Genomic DNA, 7,708 nt, shown 5'->3' with positions numbered 1-7,708 from the left:
TATTTGCTATCAAATTAACTTAGTTATTAACAAGTTCAGAAAACGGTTTTATCTGATTTTACAAGATCAGACGAACTTAAATCAAATTCAATAAGTAAAAATACACTCTTGTCTAGTTCGAATCCACTTCTTCCTTATGGCTAGCTAATGATTATGGATTATTAAGTTGGTTTAGTTGTATTAGTAATTTAGTTCTAACTTTACCAATAATTAATTAATTCATGTCAAACTATGTATGGTCACACACAATTAAACACATAATCAATTATGAATATGAATATGCTATGTAAGATTTATTATGTAAACGCAATTATAGTCACAATACACGTTCTCTAGCACAGCTAAGTTTATTTACTCTAATTACTAACTAAGATTGGTAAATCCTAGCTCTACCAATTTAATGTTCACTAAATCATTAGGTAGACAAGTTCATGCAGTTAACGGTCACTAAGCTACACAGAACATGACATTAAGCAACTAGAGAAACAAACACGAGCATGCTAGGTAATTCAAATCAAACACAAACAATTTTACCAACTAAATAAATCCATAAAAATTGAGCTATTCATAAGTTGGAAGCTTCATCTAGCTAAACTAGAGTAGCTAGATTCAGCTGCTCATAATAGCAACTAACACACTAACACAAATCAAAGTAATGTGAAACATGTTCCTAGTTAACAAATAAATAAACTAAATTATGGACCTTCACTCTTTTGGTGTTGAATGCTTCTTTCCAGGAATTTTCTTCTGCTCAAAATCGCCGTCTGGAATTCCTTTCTTCATCCAAAAGTCTCCTCTATTCGTAATGGTCAAGGGTTTATATAGTTGTTGATTTTTACAAATTCACGTCGTGAATAATAAGATGTTCACGTCGTGAGTTTCAGATAACCGTGCCCGTCAAGGATTCCTTCACCCGCGTACATATCTTCTAGAACCAACTCTCACGTCGCGAATCTTCAAGTTCCCACGACGTGAGAACGCTTTTTCCAGATTTTCTTTTTCTTTTAATCTTTTAATTCCCAAAGTTTCTTTCTTTAACGCTTTTAGTCCCTTTTCTTCAAAATGTCTTCTTTTTGGCTGCAAATAACATTTAAGCTCATAAGTACCATTATTCTAAACAAATTACCAACTTATTAATAAAAATGTACTTAAATATTGCCTAAAAATAGGTATAAATATGACAATATCAAAATACCCCACACTTAGACTTTGCTTGCCCTCAAGCAAATTTAAACTTAACCCTTAATTACTAACATCATATAGAACAATCCGACTCCAACTTAGCCATTATGCCAAGACCTCAACGCATGCATTTGTGTCTAAAATTTTGCTAAAGTACCCCCCATACTTTAAATACTCACAATCTTCATAAACACTTGCCCACTTTTTCCGAACAATGCTCATTTTATGCAACCCTCCGAATCCATCCGCAGAAAACCTCCTAACCTCAAGGTATTTTTAGTTGAGCAACCTAATCATACATAATCTAGAATTACAATCTATGATACCACTATGGAGCTTTTTGGAATTCTTCACTTCCTTGATAATTTGATCTTTGATTTCTTTGAATTCACCACCTTGTTTGATTTGATTTATGGTATCTTCAACTTTTCGAATTTCTTGGAATTTTGATCTTTTGATCTTCACTTTAATTGCTCCAAAATTCTTCAAACTTTTCTTGCAATTCTCTCTCTCTCTCTCTCTCTCTCTCTCTCTCTCTCTTTTTAATTACATGCACCTCACTTTTTCACTCAAAACCTACATGCTTAAGCAGAGGCGCTCAACCTCAACCTTTATTGGTTTACGATAACAACTTTCCTGGATACATTTCAGGTTTAGGCTGCTAAACATATTGCATCCCTCAAACCAAGCGGGGTTATGTGTTTGTTCCATGATTTCACTAAAATAAGGGAGGCCACAAATGCACTATAACGTGTATTGGCTCAACTAAACATTTGAACTATTATCGGATCATCCCATATAACACTAGCAACTACAGTTCAAATTAATATTACTAGATTCAATTATTAAAAATTTCAATTTTCAAATTTTAAATTTTTACTATCAAATTCTACCATTATCTAGCAATTTGCTTCTTCTACCCCTACCCCACACTTATTTCAAATAATGCCCTCATTGTATGCATAAAATAAATCAAAATTAAAGAAAAGGGAGAAAAAGGAACAGACTCCCCTGGGATAGTGGTGTAAACATCTCCAAAAGTGTGGAAAACGTGCATCTTGAATATGGACTTCGAAAATAGAAACTTGGATCTGGAACTCGCGAAATAAGGAATGTACCGGCAAAACATGAAATCGAGCCTTCAATCGTCTTCAAATGTGGTGTAAATCTCCAAAATAGAACAAACAATGTGGGAAAGCATACGCCACATTGTATGGTAGTAAAAATGAGCCAAAATAATCTCCAGAATAATGACAAGAAGAATAGTATCAACCCATGGAATAATAATATGTCAAGAGCCTTGAATTTATGAAGAACATCGATTCACGTCATGAAGTCGTGTTAATGCGTATTTTGGGAACCTCCTGAAAACTGACTCACGATTTGAATAATTAGGGTTCACGTCGTGAAAACTGGGCAAACATAAATACATTGCCAAATCCTCTTCTAATGTGCACAATTCAATCCAATGTCTTAATGTATTAAGACTCTTCTAAATTCACGAATTTTTGACTCTTTCGCTAACTTTCCACTCTCTTGACTCACCCCACACTTATTTTGAAAATATGGGTCTCGACTCTAGGCTTTAAACACTCCCGGCTAAAGAGTACGCACTTATACCTCGCTATCCTTTCTAGGCGCTCCTAGCAATTTCTGAGAAACAATCACCAAAGAAGAATAAAAGTAACATAATATTCAAGTAGTTCTTACAATCCCAACAAATAAAGCACAATAAAAACAAACTAAAACCAATAAAAATAAAAATAAACAACAATCAATCATCCTCCTCATCATTATGTGCTCCACTGGTTCCAACTCCATCACCTCCGCGTCCGCCATACTCCGTCCATCGTGGGCAAATCGGGTAATGATACCCCAAATGAGGCGGCTGCTCCACTCCAAGATGTCGGACAACATTCTCCATAGTACCGCCGATCCAATTTACACTTAACGATAACTGGTCAAAATAACCAGCCATGTCACTTCCAAAAGGCGTACCGATCATGGAAGCAGGTGGGTGTATTGGCTGCTCGCGGTCTCTCCTTCCTCTTACGTTCATGTGCCTCAGTCTCGGTTCTGGCGCAAGTTGGTCGGCCGGCTCCTTGTCATCATCATCATCATCATCGCCAAGGATTTCCCAATGTGTGCCATAATTTTTCACCACCCTCATTGTTTCCAGATACCCCATGCTAAACTTATTCCCCTCAATACATGTTAGGGAACGAGTAATTGCAGGAACAAAGAGGCCATAAGAGCGGGCCAATCGGGTAACAAAATGCCCTCCACAAATGGGGCTTCCAGGACGAGCGCTTGTCGCATAGTTCGCCAAATATCGCACCAAAAAATAGGGAATGTTGCAGCAAACACCCGGTTGCAGGATGCACCATAAAAAGAACAAGTTACTTTTAGTAACTTTATCACTATGGCGTTTGTGATGAATGGAGAAAGTGATTAAACGATGGATGAGGCGATGTATCGGGCTTTTGATGCTACTCTCGGGCGATACACCGGAATTAAACACTCCAGTGGCAATGTTACTCCAAAACTCTGGCCCCGACACTCCATCAGCATAGACCCGCATGGCATCCCTCAAAAACAAAATAAACTCATGAGTGATGGTCTCATGAGATTCATAGAGCCCCATACGGCGAGAAAACTCCACCAGACTGCACTCCCGATACTCCCTGCCTAACCAAAACACCAAAGCACGGGGAAAAGTGGGATCTCTTACATTGTCATGATATGTAACCGTGGAAAAGAACTCCATGCATAGCTCCTTGTACATACGCTCCTGGATGTTAAAAAGGTTGAACCACCCTTTGCATACGAATTGGAATTCGTCCCCCAAAAAGATTTTTGTGAGATATTGGGACATCCTATCAACCAAGCCAACCTCCATCAACCTCTCCCACTGAATAGTGGGAGCCACAACAAACTCTCGATTGTAGAGCCATCCCAACCGAGTATTCCATCGCGTGTAAATTTCCCGGGGTGTAGTGGTTGGAAACTCGTAAAATGGGTGTAAGCTTGCAATTCCAAGAGGTAAGTCCCTTCTAGGTGCCATTTATGCAAAACAGGGAACCAACACAGCCAAAATAACAACCCAACAATTTAGAAATAAACAAAGAAACTTCACAATTTAGAATTCACGTCGTGAATTCCTAAGAATTCACGTCGTGAGTTCGTAGACAAGTTCGAAAATTCGTTCTGGTTTCTGTATGAATCGGCCATGATAGTGCTTAGGGTTTACTCCTATAGCATTTTCCACCATTAATCAACTACATTCCAAGGGTAATTTACGAATCTTAGAGCTATTTCATACAATTTAACATATGAACAAACCCTAGCCCTAATTTCAACTATTAAAGAAAAATGAAGCTTAATAATTAGAAATCGTAACCTTTGATGGAAGTAGTATGTAAGCACAAAGAAAACGTGTAGATTTGTCGGCTAAAATCGCAACAATGGGGACCAAGGGGGGACCAAATTTCGCTTCTACTTTTGTGTGGTACGAACAAATAGGGTCAACTGGTTTGTTTATGGCTTTATTCTGTGGTCCCGTGTAATTGAAAACTCACGTCGTGAATTCGTAAAGATTCACGTCGTGAACGTCATCTGGACTAAAACTGGGCCATACACTCACAGATTGATCTTGGGCCTCTTAGTCTAATGGGCTAAACTATATCATTGAGTATTTATCCGGTTCATTCACGATTCACGTCGTGAATTTCTAAACTTAATGTTGTGAATAAATTCTGGAAAAGAAAATTTATACTAATTCAATTTTGACTTTAAACTAAATTCTCAATTATTACTACTTCCATTTTATAGTTCTTGCATTCAATGTTTAATTATGTTCTAATAGAGTTGGATGACATGATCTATGTTTTTTTAAGACTAAAATGTAAAAAGAAAAGAAAAGAAAGAGAAAAAAAATTTGCAAACCAAACTCGGGTTGCCTCCCGAGAAGCGCCTCTTTTTCTTGGAGTCTTGAGTTGGACTCCGTGCCTCCTACGTTGAGTCCTCGGAAGAATCCGCCACTAGGATCTTTTGTTCTTTGAATCGCCTCTTGTAAGCTTGAACTCGCCTTTTGTACGCTTTTTTTGAATTCTCTTTTTTAGCTTTAACCTCTTCTTCAAGCTTGCGTTTGGTCCCTTTAGTTTCTTCCTTGCACTCCATTGCATCCTCCTCCTCTTTCACCACCAGCTTTGTCACCCTTGAATTAACCTCCTCTTCATCACTTGTCATCTCTTCATCTTCTTTGCTCACCCAAGAAGGTGGACTCTTGTAAGCTATGACTTCAACCAAATATGGTATAAATGCTCTAGGTTTTGTTCTTTTGACTTGATGAATTGCCTTGATCTCTTCTTCCATAAGCTTTTCCAATTCTTCTAGTTCATTATCTTCATTGATTGTGAACACCTCTTCTTGAACATGTTCCTTTGGAAAGCCATCTTCTATCCCAAAAACTTCTTTTTCATCACCAACCCTCAAGGTGAGCTTAGACTCGCGAATATCAACCAAAGCTCCAGCAGTGTTAAGCAATGGACGACCAAGGATAATTGGAACATCGGGATCTTCCTTCATATCCAAAACTAGAAAATCTATTGGAAAAACAAATTTTCCAATTTTCACCAAAATATCCTCCACGATGACCCGGGGTTGTGTCACTGAACGGTTCGCCATGTGAATAGTCATTCTTGTAGCCTTTATCTTCTGAATTTCTAACTTCTGATAAAATGAATAAGGCATCAAATTAATGCTAGCCCCAAAATCGGCTAAAGCATTAACCTTCATTTTATTGCCAAATTCACACAGAAGAGTGAGGCATCCAAGATCTCCCATCTTCTTCAGTGTCTCTCCCAACACAACTTTTGAGCTTTTTTCACTTAGAATCACTTTAGAATGCTTCTTTAACTGCTTGCGAGTGTCTATCAAATCTTGCAGTAACTTTTGATGCTCAGGAATTATGGGTAAGAACTCGACAAATGGAGTATTAATCGGGATCCCCTTCACATGCTTGACAAACTCTCTATGCTCTCTTTCCAGTGGACTAAGGGTAGCTTGGGAAGGAAAAGGCAAAGGCGACTGATAAACCGAACCAGCTACAGAATTTTTATGTTCATGACGAGCCCACGTCGTGAACTTATATGGTTCACGTCGTGAATTCTAGAATTCAGCAGCTTCATGATTTTCGAGCTTGGGCTTCTTCAACTTTGGATCGGGCTGCTGTGGTTCTTCTTCCAATGCCTCCAGGAACTCAGAGATGGCTTCTTCTTCAGTGTCTATGGCCATTACATGAGATTGGGCCTTCGTTTCGAGATTTTTCGGGGATAACTTCTCATGAACTAGAGTGGCTAGTTGACCAACTTGTACTTCAAGGTTATGGATGGAGGCTTGCTGATTCTTTATTAAAGTTTGTTGTTCAATAATAGCAGAATCAGTGGCATCGTGTCTCTTTTCCGAAGCTTCCATAAACTTCATCAACATGGTCTCTAGATCGTGTTTCTTCTCGGCTAGTGGATGGTCCTTTTGATAGAATCCTCGACCTGTCTGCCTATACTTTTCTTCTTTTTGCTTCTTATACTCTTCATATGGCAGCCACTCCTTCTTTGGTTTCCTCCAGTCCTCATAAAACTTATCCCCACTCGAGTAGCATACTTGAGCTTTTCTGTTCCCAAACTCATCTAAATTGCAGTCCTTGGTTAAGTGTGGACCACTGCATCTCTCGCAACCCACTTTTATGGCATGTATTGACTGGTCCATTTGCGTTATCCTTCGATCCAAATTATTCAGCATAGCCATCACAGCTGCTATTTCTTTAGTTTGGGCCCCTCCACCGCCTTTTATTCCATCTTGCCTAGGGTTGTGGTATTCGCGAGAGTGCTCCGCGAATTATTCAATTAGCTCCTTGACCTCCCTTGGATTTTTCTTTATCAAAGGTCCTTGAGAGTTAAGGAGTTGTCTCGTCATAATGTTGACCCCATCATAGAAAATCGACATCTCTTGTTTCACATTTAGATCATGCTGAGGGCAATTTCTGAGCAAGCCCTTGTACCGCTCCCATGCTTCGTATAATGACTCCCCGACTGTTGCTCAAAGTTGGCTATTGCCTTCTTGAGTTTAGCTATCTTGGATGGTGGGCAAAACTGGTCCAGAAATTGCTCACGCATTTGAGCCCAAGTGGTGATTTTGCCCAGTGGAAGTGATTTTAGCCAATCTCTAGCAGCTCCCTTGAAAGTAATGGGAAGCATCCTAAGCAAGACGGTGTTTCTATTGACATTTGGGACATTGAAGTAATCCGCAATGTCATTGACTTCATCTAGATACTTAAAATCATCCTCATGATCTTTCCCAAAAAATGGGATATCCTTCAATGAAGTCAAGATGTGCCCCTTCAGCTCGAATGTGGCAGTGGCAGGTATTGCGGGTTGGAATAAACCGGAACCCATATCGTCTCGGATCCACTTCTTGTAAGCTCCCATGGACATCTCTTCAATTGCTGCCATCTTGTTCCTTGGCTCGT

General features: G+C 39.1%; 1 non-coding gene across 1 annotated transcript; it reads left to right on the top strand.

The window, feature by feature from the left end:
- The first annotated feature begins 7,201 nt into the window (after positions 1-7,201).
- LOC145103460 (small nucleolar RNA R71) lies at positions 7,202-7,307 on the top strand. The gene has a single exon (XR_013706552.1). It is a non-coding gene; the product is annotated as a small nucleolar RNA R71 (small nucleolar RNA).
- Positions 7,308-7,708: the final 401 nt, after the last annotated feature.

Source organism: Lactuca serriola, chromosome 4, assembly GCF_051521515.1.
Source record: "Lactuca serriola cultivar US96UC23 chromosome 4, Lser_US96UC23_V15, whole genome shotgun sequence".
NCBI lineage: Eukaryota > Viridiplantae > Streptophyta > Magnoliopsida > Asterales > Asteraceae > Lactuca > Lactuca serriola.
Note: the sequence above shows the minus strand (reverse complement) of the source record. Positions and strands in the feature narration are given on the sequence as shown.